The sequence below is a fragment of the Acomys minous genome, assembly GCF_964271855.1.
Source record: "Acomys minous genome assembly, chromosome: 17".
In the NCBI taxonomy this organism is placed as follows: Eukaryota; Metazoa; Chordata; class Mammalia; order Rodentia; family Muridae; genus Acomys; species Acomys minous.
The window spans coordinates 31,099,636-31,111,979 of NC_140500.1; positions in this window are offsets into that span (position 1 = coordinate 31,099,636).

Below are 12,344 nucleotides of genomic sequence, written 5' to 3' on the forward strand. Positions count from 1 at the left end.
CCTATCTGGGAAGGGGGAACCTTAACTGAGAAAATGCCTCCTAAGGTTGTCCTTAGGTGTCTATAGGACATTTTCTTGATTAATGATTGATGTGAGGTGAGGGCGTCCAACCCCACTGTGAGTGTGTTATCCCTGGGCGTGTGGTCCTGAGTGGTGTAAGAAAGCAGGCCAAGCAAGCCGTGAGTGTCAAGCCAGTGAGCATCCCTTCTCTAAGGCTTCTGCTTCAGACCTCCAGGTTCCTGTTTCAGTTCCTGCCCTGACTTCCCGGAGTTGTCAACTGCAGCTGTAAGCTAAAACAAACGCTTTCCTCCTCCCCAAGTCATTTATGTCATGGTGTTTGATCCCAGCAGTGGAAACCCCAAGACACCATCTTAGAGCAATGAAAGCTATCAGTGTGTTGCACTACAGAATTCACCAAATAGGAGTAAATATAAAATTTGAGGTCAGCACTCGGGTGACAGATGTTCAGCCTGGGCCTTAAGTCTTTCTTCATTTTCATGTATAAAGTCCTCCGAGGCTGTGATGCGCATGCTGGCCTTTGATGCTGTCCTCCCCCCTCCCCCCCCCCCCCCCGCCCCTGCCACTCTTGCTGCTGCAGCTCACACAATAAGAAGGCAGCACAGGAAAGGGAAAGGATCATGACCTCAGCAGCTGGCATCAGAGCTCAAGAGTGACAGAAACCTCTCTGTGTTCACCAGCTCCTCGGTGACACGTGTCACCTCTTTGCATAGGCACCCACAGGTTATTTGTTGAAATGGGGCCCACAAAACTGCTAGCAAAAAAAGGCCTTGTTAGAAATGTAGATGTAGAATCTGGGGACCCATCCTAGCCTTGCTTGGGCAGGACCTACATTTTGAAATGCTCAGGGATTTCAGGCATAAGCTAACATCTCAGAAGACCAAAGATTACCTTGGGTTTATTCATCCAAAAGCCCAATGTGAGAAGCTACCCTTCCCCAGGCTCTGCTAAGTGCTAAGCATATAAACCTGACGAACTCCTCACTTCTGTCGGAGAAGGTTTGGTGTAGCCAGGGAGACAGATGAGAAAACAGAGGTTCCACACCTTCCCCTGACCTTGGGGTTTTTCTTCTCACTGAGAAAGTAATTGCTTTATTGATGTTTCTAAAAACGAATTGCTTTGGGCTCCATGGTAGGCTGCCATGGGTGGCAGGGTCTGCCGAGTGTGCTGTCCCTTTCCTGTTTCTCATCTTCCCTGTCCTTTGGGAAACATCTCTCCCACTCACTTTTAAAGCTTCTTCACTGGGGTATTGACAGACAATCAATCTATACTTCTATCGATGAGTTTAGAGAATAGGATCCACCACAAACATGCCACCACTTGCCTGATGATGGTGACGGTGATGATGAGGGTGATGACAACGGTGGTAAGGATAGTGGTGGTGATGATGGTGCTGGCAGGGATGACAGCAGTGGTGATTGGGGACATTCACCATCTTAGCAGATTTCGGAGTCTTGTGATCCAACGCATAGTGCAGCGGTGCTGGCGGCGTGCTCTGTGCTGTGCGTCCTGCAGATCCAAGACTACATCTTCGACTAACACCTGCCTCAATACTGTGACAAAATACAAGGCAGAAGCAATGTGGGGGAGGAAGGATTTATTTTGGTCCTGGTTCCAGGAGTTGAGTCTGTTATTGCAGGGAAAGCTTGAAGGGCCTGGCAAGGAAAGGAAGGCACAGCATGGATATCCTGGTGCAGGTATCACGGTGGGAAAGGCCCTATGGGAGCGGCATGGTGGGATGGCACGGCAGGGAGGCGGGGTGAGGTTGGCCCATCAGGGGAAGGCCTGGGGGATAGCATGGTAGGAATGTCCTGGTGACGCAGCTCCATGTGACAGAATGTTAGGGAGGTTTCTCATTTGACAGTGAAAGGAAGCAGAGTTTGGTTTAGACGTGAGGTCGGGCTGTGACCCTGAGTGTCTCCCCAACAGTTTCACAAGCGACTCCTCCTGCCCTGATGGTTCCTGTCTTCCAAAGCATTGCCAGCTGGGAACCAGGTGTTCACCGACAGGAGGTACATTTCCTGTTCCAGCTTGACTGCCTGCTGTTTCTTCCACCCCAGCCTACACTCTTATCTGCTTCTGTAAGTTTAATTATGTTTAGGTTCTTAACATACGTACCATTTCATATTTGCCCCCATGTGTCTGGTCTATTTCATTTCACATAATGTTCCCCAGGTTCATTCATGTTGTCACAAAGGACGTCTTTCTTTTCTTTTCTTTCTTTCTTTTCTTTCTTTTTTCCTTTCTTCCCCCCCCCTCTCTCCCCCCCCCTACTCTCTCTCTCTCTCTCGTTGGGTGATAGTCCACATGGATAACCACATTTTCTTTATTCATGTGTTCACTGATAGATAAGCGCTTTCTTTTTATATCTCAGCTGTCATGACCAATGCTGCGGCAGGAGTGTAGATAACTTGTCAAGATCTTGGTCTCAGTTCCTTGGCTCTGATCCAAAGTAAGATTGCCGGATGATATGGTAGTTGTAGTTGTTGTAGTTTTAGAGATGCTCCTGTTTTGTTTTCTTGAGAGGGATCCAGTTCCCGTGCCCATACACAGCACTCATGGCTCTGCTTCTACATCCTCGCCAACACACATCACTCTTTGCTAACGATTACCTTAATTGGGCTTGCTTTGTATTTCCTCACAGATTAGACACAGCGAGCTGCTCCGTGTCTGTTGGTTTCTTTGGATAAATGAATGTTCCTCTGCTTATTTTTTTTTGAAAGCTAGAGCTTTTTGACAGCTAAGTTGTAGGAGATTTTTGAGACAGGGTCTTTTGTTTTGAGACAAGGCCTCTCTGCAGAGCCCTGGCTGGTCTTGAACTTGCTGTGTAGACCAGGCTGGCATCTGTTTCTCAACTCTTAGAATTCCAGGCTTGTACTACCTTGTCTATCTTGAATAGAAACACTTTTATTAGATGGGGGCACAGGAGACCTGTAATTTATTTCTGTTCCATGGGTTGGTTTTTCCATTTGCCAATGGTTTCCTTTACTGTACTGCAGGGCTCTGATGGGATGCAAATTATCTCCCACATGTAACCCTTTGCCCCAGAGACTGGCTTATGGGTCAGTCTACTTTCCCCACTAGGCTATACCCACTCTGGGGCATAAACTGGACATACATTTACCCACAATGCACTTGTCTCTCATTATTGCTTATTGTTCACACAGAGAAGAAAGTTACTCCTGATTCTGTCCTTTCTCAGAACTTTTCCTACACACTACAAGATCTAGAAGGAATGGGGCTAAGATAAGTGCCCTCAAGGGTCCTTAGTGAAGGTGCTAGCTTGGCATGGTGGGAGTGGCAAAATGAGTGAGGAGCGGACTTCTGCTCAGCAGATGCACAGTGACAGTTGCCACACTCCTGTGATATGGATGTGGCTTTATCCTCACACTCCATAGGAGGAGTAAGAAGCCCAGAGAAGCTAAGGAAAGCCCCCAGGATCACACAGAACCAGTGGGTAAGATAAAACTGAAAGTAGCCTGACTCCAGGGGCTAAGGGTTAAACGTCTTTAACGTGTTATCCTTGGAGATGGGGTCATGGCTCAGATGGTGAAAAGGCTTTCTGTGCAAGCACAAAGACCTGGGTTCAAGTCCTAGAACTTATATTAAAAATCCCACTGTGATGATGCCAATGTGTAATCCCAGCACTGAGGAGGCAGAGGCAGGCAGATCCCTGGAGCTCACTGTCTGACCTCCTAACTTGCTCCTTGTGCTCCTGGCCACTTCTCCTGAGGAAACAAGACTCAAACTTTTCCTCTGACCTCTTATATGTATGCATGAAAACACACACACACACACACACACACACACAGAGAGAGAGAGAGAAACTAATAAGTGAATACAGAAAGTTTACAGGATACGAAGTTAATATACAAGAATACTACGGGGTAGGGAAATGGCTCATCAGTTAAGAGTGCTTGCTGCTCTTACAGAGGGTCTGAGTTTGGACCCCAGGGTCTACATTAGGAGGCTCCTAACCATCTGTAACTCCAGATCCAGGGGATCTGATGCCCTCTTCTGGCCTCCATTGGCACCTGCATACTCATGCACATACCCACACATAGATACCTATACATAATTTAAAATAAAAGAGTTAATTAAGAATAATTATATTGTATAGACCAGCAAAAAGTGAACTAAAAAATTAGTAATGGCATAAAAATATCTTTGTTGTGATATATTTTGGGGCTAAAAGTTTTACGAGACATCTTCATTATTTGTGTGTATGTGTGTGTGTGTATGTGTGAATGTGTATGTATATGTGTGAATGTGTGTGTGTGTTTGTGTGTGTGTTCATGCATATATAGAGAGGTCATAGGAAAAGCTTGAGTCTTGTTTCCTCAGGAGAAGTGGCCAGGAGCACAAGGAGCAAGTTAGGAGGTCGGACAGTGAGCTCCAGAGATCTGCCTGTCTCTGCACACACACGCGCACACACACACACACACACACACACACACACACACACACACACTTAGTAGTAACTATTTTAAGAATTTTCTATGTAGACTAATGTTGCCTGCTAGTAAAGTCAGTTCTTGAATCCTGTGCTCCCTTTCAAGCTGTCTGTCTCTTCTTTCTTTTCCTGGCTTTATCTTAGGGGGAAAGCAATTCAGTCTTTCTCCCTTGACTGCCATGATGACAGTGGGGTCTTTATAGGTGCTTAGCCAATTGAAGGCACTTGTATTTCTAGCTTGCCTACAGTTTCTGCCACAAATGCTTCTTTTAGCTAAGTATGTGTTTGATGGGATCATGTGTGTTTACTCTTTTTGATCTACAGATATAGTGAGTGTAATGATTTTTTTTAGATGTAGAACTGATCTTGTATTTCTAAAACAGGTTTCACCTGATCCCAATTTTTAAAAATAAAGATTTATTTATTTATTACATATACAGTGTTCTGCCTACATGTATGCCTGCACACCACGAGAGTGCACCAGATCTCATTATAGATTGTTATGAGCCACCATGTGGTTGCTAGGAATTGAACTCAGGACCTCTGGAAGAGCAGATAGTGCTCTTAATTGCTGAGCCATCTCTCCAGCCCCTGATCCCAATGTGAGGTAGCTGTTACTAAAATGTTGTATTTTTATATCAATGCTTATGTTGTTGTTTTTCAAAATACCTTTGATTTTGCTCTCAGGTTAATGCTTGTCTTGTACTTGCTCTTCTTCAGGTTTCTGAATATTGTATACAATTGGTATTATCTTTCTTAACTTGTTGGATTTTCCAGTAAAAGCATCTGAACTTAGGGTCTTGTTCATGGGGAAGATTTTGGCTAAAAATTCAATGTACTTCTTATATGCCTCTTATGGCCACAAATTCATTGTTGCATAATCTTTGATAATTTATGTCTTGCAAAGAAAATTTTATTACCTCTGTGTTGAATTTATCATTTCATTATTATTCCTTGTTGGCTATTTGCTGCATACAGACTGTCTGCCAGCCATTTTCATATTCATGTTGATAATTTATGTCTTGTTTGTTTGTTTGTTTTTTCAATTATTCTGGCTTGAAGTTGTTGATTTATTGATCAACTTTCAAGATCCAGCATGAAGTCTTCATCATTTTTTTTAAAGATTTATTTATTTATTACTACGTATACAGTAGTCTGCTAGCATGTACTCCTGCAAGCCAGAGGAGGGCGCCATATCACATTACCGATGGTTATGAGCCACCATGTGGTTGCTGGGAATTGAACTCAGGACCTTTGGAAGAGCAGACAGCGCTCTTAACCACTGAGCCATCTCTCCAGCCCCGTCCTCATCATTTTTACTCTTTTATTTTCTTACTGATTTTTCTGTTTATTATTATTTGTTTAAGTTTTCTGTTCTTTTTCTAGGGGGAATCAAACTCAGGTTGTCAGGATCATTGACAAGCACCTTTCCCCACCGAGTAACATAACTGTTGTTGTTGTTTGGGGTTGAGGTTGGCTTGGCCTGTCTTCCTGATCAGGTGAGAAGGTGTCCAGGAAACCCACAACTCCAAGGTCTGGGAAGGTATCTCATCTCTGAGTAAAGGAAATCTAGGACACGGGAGCCCAGGAAGCACACAGCTCTGGGATGGGACAGTGTCCCATGGGTATCCTGAGGCATAGAGAGCACAGAAATCACCCAACTCTGAGAGGAGGCCTCTTCTGTAGAGACGTTGCAGCTCCCAGGGGAGGATTATCCCAACCCTTGAGAAGCTGGGGAGCTGAGGAGCTGAGGAGGCTAAACTCTGCTCCTTTTCCAGCATCTTCTCTCTCTCTCTCTCTCTCTCTCTCTCTCTCTCTCTCTCTCTCTCTCTCGTTTTGTTTGTTTGTTTGTTTTTCTCCTTCTCTTCTTCCTGAGAGAGTCACACCAAGTAGTAAATCTCTTAAAAGAGATTTATTGGAGGGATGAATCCAGGAGTGGCTACCTCTGCTCCCAAGAGAAGGCAGCAGGGAACTGGGCAGACAAAGCTTTTATATAGGATTTCTTAGGGGGTGAGGTTTTCTAGGGCAGGAATTTCCAGGGTGTGCTTGGTGGGATTATAAATCCCGAGTTTGGGGAGTTCAGGGATTGGTGGGCTTTCCTGTACAGGGATTGGTAGGTTCTCTTGCTCAGAGATTGGTGGATTTTAGTGGGAAGCTCAGGGATTGGTCAGTCCTCTTGCTCAGGGGTTAGTGGATTTTTGTCAAGACTTTTTACCTCAAATTAGCATAATCTGGGATGAGTCCTCCTGAGGGACTGGCGATGACAGTTACAGAGGTCTGAGGGAGGAACTTCCTCTGGCAGGGGCCTGGCTACTTTTCTACCTTGAGTAGTTACAAAGTATACAAAGAGTCCAAAATTTACAAAGAGCCCACTGTGAAGGCAGCAGGCGGAAGCAGGAAAAGTTGTCATCATCATGGACAGCTCCCATGGTGGCAGTAGGCATTCTGAGGCAGGAAAGGTGTTGGCTCTCATAGCAGTAGGCTGATGTAGGAATAGTTACCATGGACAGCTAGCTCCCCCTGAGGAGCCAACAGGAGCCACCACTGTATCTCCCAAACTCCACAGGCCCAGGGTGGGAAGGAAGGGCTGACAGCCCTGAGGTGGGAAGGAGGGGTTGGCAGTGCTGAGGCAGGATGAAGGGGCTGGCAACGTGCCCACTGCTCAAGGGCTAGACACAGCAGTTCATATTTGTTTTTTACCTTCATAATCTCTTCTTTGATCCACAGTTTAAATATAGACTCTTTCTTTTCCTCAGGTATTGGGGTAACCCTCCCCAGGAGCTGCAATGTCTCCCCAGAGGAGGTTTCCTTTCAGAACTGTATGGTTTATGCCCCCTTCATGTCTCAGGGTACCCTTTTGAATATTTAATTTTATTTATGTATATATGTGGATGCGTGTATGAATGTATGTCACATGCAGATACCTGTGGAGTAGAGAAGAGGGTGTCAGATCCCCCAAAGCGGGAGTTACAAGTGATTTGTTAGCCATCTGATGGGGGAGCTGGGAATTGAACTTGAGTCCTCTAGAAGAGCCGCAATGTTCTTAGCCTTTGAGCCATCTCATAGACACTTTATTTTTTCTCTAATGTCAGCTTTTTAATCAGTCAGCATTTTGCTCTTGTGCAAAGGCTAGCACAGCTGCTGCTCACGAATTCTGACACATTGTATTTTCATTTCCATTCAGTCCATATTTGTTTTTTGGGTTTTTTTTTTAACCTTTATGATCTCTTCTTTGATCCACAGGTTAAATACAGATTCTTTCTTCTCCTAATTAATATTTGAAAGTTCCCAAACATCTCACTTTGGTTAACTTCTAATTTAGTCTGATTGTAATTTAAGGACATAGTTTATATTACTTCAGTGTGTTTACATTTTTTGACTGCATGTTGGTGCTGCATCTGTAATGAGTGACTTGACTCTCTTGTATTTATTTTCATTGCTTGCTTTGGCTCTTAGGTTAGAAGCAAAGCTGTGGGCACTCTGTCTTGTTCCTAAGCCACAGGGCTAGAGTGCCATTTCACCACGATCTGTGCTGTCTGCTATGGGTTCTTAACAACTGTCTGCTTAAAGAAGTTCCTTATAGTATTTTGGTTTTGACGTGGTTTGGAGGAGGTAAAATTAAGACAGGGTCTCACTGCCTTGAACTCACAGTGATCCTCCGGCATCCACCTCCACAGTGCTGATATTATAGGTATCTACCACCACGTGTGATTTTATGCACCTCTGGGAATGGAACCCAGGGCTTCCTCATGCATGTGAGGCAAGCTCTCTACCAACTGAACCTCCAGCCCCAAGAAGTTCCTTCTAGTCTCAATGCTGATTTTTAAAAATTATAACTAAGTATCAATTTGTTGAATGTTTTTCTCTATTCATACTGAGGGTTTTTTTTTCTGTTAGCATAGTCAATTGCATTTTGTTTTGTTTTGTTCAAATGGCACATTTTGAAATTAAGCTTACTTAGTTACTCATTTACAGTCCTCTAACATTTTATTCAGGATTTTTGTGTTTGTTTCCATACGTGTCATTAGTTGTTCCTGTTCCTTGCTTGTAACATTCCTGTCAGCTTGCAGTTTGGGGTTCCACTGTTCTCACCACAAACAGGGAGCATCTCTTTCAAATATCTATTAAACCAACAAATTATAGCTGTATGCATTGGTGAAGTAATGTGTGGTATTTGCTAGATTTACACAATGTAGAGGCTTGAGTCAAGCTGGTTGTACATGTTACTTTGTAGCTCATGGCTCCCCAGGCCTTTTCCTAACATAACACTGCAAATTAACTCAGTTGCTTTGAAAGGTGTTAACACCTGGGTTGCTGTGTGTTGTTTCTCAGTGGTCCAGCAGATGCGCAGATGTAGTCTGTCCAAAACTTTGTATCCTTTAAGTGACAATTCTCAACTCCCTCCCCCTTACCCTCATCCTCTCTCCAACTTCTACTAACCATCACTCTAACCCAGCACATTGTTCTCAACCTGTAGATCATGGCCCCTTTGGTCAAATGACCCCTTCACAGGAGTCTTAAATCAGATATCTTGCATATCAGACATTTACATTATGATTTATAACAGTAGCAAATTGATAGTTATGAAGTAGCAACAAAAATAATTTTATGGTCAGGGGGTCACTACAACATGAAGAACTGTATTAAAGGGCCCAACATTAGGAAGGCTGAGAATCACTGCTAAGCTCTGTGAGAAAACACATATGTGAGAACAGTGGCATTTGTATTTCCATGCCAAGTAGATTTCACTTAGCACAATACTCTCCAGGCCATCCATGTTTTCAGGAATGACTCATTTCCTTCTCTGTTGTGGCTGAACAATATTTATATACATATATTCATATATACATGAATCTTTTTAATAGTAATTCATCTATTGGTAGGGATGAATTTGGGTCCTAATCTTGGATGCTGTGAGTAGTGGTGCAGGGAGCTTGGAACTCAGATGTCCCTTTGAAATGTTGGTTTTGGTTCCTTTGGATAATTACCCAGAAGTAAGGTAATTGGATCATAATTTTTTTTTCTGATTTGCAGGACTTAATTGTCTTTTTACCCCCTTTAAATACTATAGGACTGCTTGGGTTTTCTATTTCACTTTCCTTTGGTTTTGTTGAGTTGAGTTTTTATAGGAATGGTGGAACCCAAATTCCCCATTCAGAATGACAGTACATGGCAGCTACAATGCTGAACCTCCTGAGCCAGGCTTGTTTTAGCCCATCAGAATCCTCACTGTGGTCATGAGGCAAGGCCAGAAAGCCATCTCAATAGTGTAGGGGGAAACAAATCTACATGTCGGCCCTTTACTTGCTATGTGTGTGTGTGCTGTTGACGCTGCTGGGTGTGTGTGAGATGGGAACTGTGATGGAGTGCTTGCCTGCCTCATTCTTTGGCTGAAATTCCACCTTTGGGTTAAATCGGGATGGAAATGAAATTTACCCCACATCTCCCAACAGCCAGGGGAAGCTGCCATGCACATTGTCACTACTCGATCCAGAGTGCTGGGACTGACCTGCAGTTAAGATATTTCCTTGGAAAGAACTGTCATCTCCCAAAGGACTTAGGCCAAGAACTTTCTGGAAGCTGAGGATGGTAAAATTAGAGCATGGTTCAGAACACAGAGGACTTCTTACAAATCTAGACTAGCAACTTCAAAATCAGACATAAGAAAGGCCAGGTCCTGATTCCCTGAGCTAAAGCCATGTCCTGAGGGAGGCTATGCTGTGCTCTGAGCAGCATCTTGCCTGGCTCTTGCACTAGGGCTCCAGCCAGAGCTGCCCTAGCTACACAGGTCAGTAGGTGAGTCACCTCTGGCTGGGGTGGGGCAAATGTGGGCATTAAGTCTAGACTCTTGCTGGTCTTGGGTCACTACCAAAGTGTTGGGTTCTGTGGGTGACTCCTAGCCCGAGGGACATAGGCCATGGCTTTCCTACCTGCCATCTCCCCACTCATCTACTTTCTTATTTCTTCCTCTCTCTATTACGGCCTCCTTTGTTCTTTTTTCCCATCACCCCTCCCCATTCTCTTTTATTCCTCCTTCTCCTCCCTCCAACTCTCTTCTGTACTCTCGCTCACTCGTGCCCGTTCTGCTCCCCAGCAGCTACAGAGCCCCCCCTCCCCGACTCCTCTAGTTTCCTTTCTTGTCAGACAGCAGAACCTTGGAGGAGGTTGCCAGGATACTGGGGTAAAACAGCCACAGAAATGTGAATCCTGAGTTCTGGAAGCAGGCACGGATATGAAGCAGATTCAGATCAGTAGATGCCAAACCAGACCCTTCAGATACAGGCAGCCCTTCTGATCTTGGAAGAAATAACAGGGGGGTCTGTGTCCAAGCAGCTGAAGCAGGAAAAGCCTGAAATTGCCTTCATGCTTAGTAAAGTTACCAGATACCTTTGCCAAGGATGATCTATGCCTGCAGATCCAGAGATGGCCACTGGGGGAGGCCGTGCATTAAGGCTAGCTAAAAACAAAAAAAAATTGTGTGTGTGTGTGTGTGTGTGTGTGTGTGTGTGTGTGTGTGTGTGTCTAGATAGATAGATAAATAGAGACAGAGAGGAGAGAGAGAGACAGAGAGAGAGAGAGAGAGAGAGAGAGAGAGAGAGAGAGAGAGAGAGAGAGAGATGATAGACAGAAAGACATTTTCCTTTTGGAAGCATGTCACTAAAGCAATGTCAACATTCAACTATTCCAAAATCAAGCCCTTACCTCCAGATTCCCAGTAGAAAAATGGAGCTCCCAGCCAACCTTACATCTTCCCTCAGTCTAATATTTTGCTGGGCTCTGTGTCACACACCAGGCTTATTTCTCTGGTGACGTAGGAAGAAACGTTGCCTTCAGGGCCTCCTGGGCTCCTTCTTCAAGCAGGGACTTCAAACTGGTTACTTTGGGATCTTTCCACTCATTGGCTGTTAGCAGACACCATGAAATAGCTAGATACCCCTTTTAGGCCACTTAGATTTAGTAACTTCCCGTCCTAACAACCTCTCTCCCCCCACCACATTTCCCTCCCATCCAAATACAAGAACCTGAGCTGCATTGTGAAGGCACAGGCCTGGGCCCCCAGCTCTCAAGAAAGAGGATTATGATCCAGCTGGAGAGACAGACACTGTCTTCAAAACTGTGTGTGTGTGTGTGTGTGTGTGTGTGTGTGTGTGTGTGTGTGTGCATGTGTGTGTGTGTATGTGTGTGTGTGCGCGTGTGTGTGTGTGTGCATGTGTGCATGTGTGCATGTGTGCATGTGTGCGTGTACATGTGTGTGTGCCTACCTATGTGCATGGAGAGGACCAACTCCTACAGCTTGTCCTATGACCAATGCACCTAACTCTGCAGCACACATGTATCCACTCATATACACAGAGACAAATAAATAAAGTGTAATTTTTAAAAGGTGAGTGACACCTAAGTTGACCTCTGGCTTCTGTGCATGCATGAGCTTGGTGGCCAGTGCCTTTACTCAATGAACTATCTTACTGGCACAATTTTAAAGAAAATACTTGTATTAATTCCTTGAGCCGTTAACACACTATATTTTGATGACATTGTCTATGCAAAAGACCATACCTCCAATCATGAAGGGAAAAAAATACATGGTCTCTTCTGCAGTCATCTTGAGTGACCATGGACTAGGAATATAAATGTGGGTTACTCCAGACGCCATGGTCCAACATGGAAGTAGTTTCATAGTTTTACATAACAGAGAAAGTCATAAATCAAGGTAAGTTTAAAATACATTGGTGGGTACATCATGGGGGCCATTACCCATTACCGGGAGGTGGGCAAGCTTTTCTCTGGCCTAAGATCTTACCTGATGATGCTCTTTGTTTGGAAGTTGGTAGGAGCTTGTCATCTGCTAAGTTAATATATTTCTATCTATTAG